The sequence below is a fragment of the Alexandromys fortis genome, unplaced genomic scaffold (genome assembly GCF_014885135.2).
Source record: "Alexandromys fortis isolate MF-2015 unplaced genomic scaffold, M_Fortis_MF-2015_v1.1 scaffold_1, whole genome shotgun sequence".
NCBI classification, from domain to species: Eukaryota; Metazoa; Chordata; class Mammalia; order Rodentia; family Cricetidae; genus Alexandromys; species Alexandromys fortis.
The window spans coordinates 33,758,342-33,759,839 of record NW_026067927.1 but is presented as its reverse complement, the minus strand read 5'-3'; the positions used below and the strand labels follow the sequence as shown (position 1 = coordinate 33,759,839).

The 1,498-nt window shown below is 49.8% G+C and overlaps 1 pseudogene; it reads right to left on the bottom strand.

Annotated features, from left to right (window-relative positions):
- Positions 1–607: 607 nt before the first annotated feature.
- Positions 608–1,498, bottom strand: LOC126502686 (60S acidic ribosomal protein P0-like; annotated as a pseudogene).

Sequence of the window (1,498 nt, the reverse complement as noted above, 5' to 3'; positions counted from 1 at the left end):
CCCTTAGGCACAGCTCCACATCCCTCTTCTGGCTTTCCTGGTTTTCAAACACCTCTCAGGGGCACGAGAGAACATGTGGAACGTGAGAGTCAACAGCTGAGGGGCTTATGTCTTTATACAAGCTTTCATGTGTGAAAATCCGTCTGTATTCCGAGATGTGCACACTGTACATGGTACAGATAGGCAGCTTGGTGGACAATATTCCATGGAGCATCTTGAGTACCAACTCCCAGATTAGCAAATCAAACAGAGGCCAGTGATTCAGAAGGTTTTCTGCTGCCCTTGATAGCATAGCTCTCTGGATGCTGCTAAAGAGAGGGGCGGTCCCGATGCTTGTTTTCATGGTTTCACGAGGATGATGCTCCAGAATAATGTAGCTTTAGCGAGGGTCTGTATCATCTTGTTTTCAACTCCCTTAGCTCTAAAATATGTGCTTCCCATTCACCCATTGTCCTGTAACATTTTCAATAGATGTTATTATACTATTTTTAAAAGTTAAGCTTCATTAGAGCACAGTCATGGCTCCTCCCCTTCTCCTGAGAAGTAAGCTATTATCCCCATGCTTCTCAAGTTGAACTGGCTGAGTTGGTTGCTTTGACGGGATTACTCAGAGACCAAATCCCATGTCCTCACATGACCTATCTGATGCCTCCTTGCCTTCAGTCTTGGCTGGGGCTGCAGGAGCTACAGGAACAGCAATGGTGGCCACAGCCATGGGGGCAGCAGCCAAGAGTGCAAATGGATCAGTCAAGAAGGCCCTGACCTTTTCAGCAAGTGGGAAGGTGTCCTCAGTCTCCACAGACAGACAGAACCTGCTTGCACGCACCGATGATACAGCGTGGAACACTAGTTGGGTGACCAACCTGCAGAGACACACCGGCAGCATTTCAGACGCCCTCCAGGAATCCAGAGCTCAGAGTCTGTTCTGTGGTATCATCACTTCTGGGCTGTAGATGCTGCCATCGGCTGGATGATCAGCCCAGAGAAGAAGCTCAGTATGAGCGACAGTGTGGCTTCGTGGGCTCTTGCTTTGTCTCTCTTTACCAGCTCACAGCGCTCAGAGTTTCAGCAGTGCCCCTGGAGACTTTAGAGGAGAGGAAGAAAGAGGTCTGCTCCCACCCCAGACCAGAGTTCTTGCTGGCACAGTGACCTCACACAGGGCGATGGCACCAGCATGAACAGAAGCCTGCACTTTACTGCCCAGCAGTGTGTCCCTGACCTCTGTGAGGTCCTCATTGATGAACACAAAGCCCACACTCCGCCAGCTATGAGGCAGCAGTTTCTCCAGAGCTGGGAAGTTTACAGATGCCCCATAGCTGTGCATGTCCTGGGCTTCTTTCTCGTCAGTACCATAACCTTCCTTCCCAGAGACATGCTGATCTACTAATCTGCTTGGAGTTCACATCGTCTGCTCCCACAATGAAGCATTTTGGACAATCATCTCAAAGATCCTAAGGAGGTAGGCAGACTTCCAGGTCACTTTGTTTTCCCTGGGCAT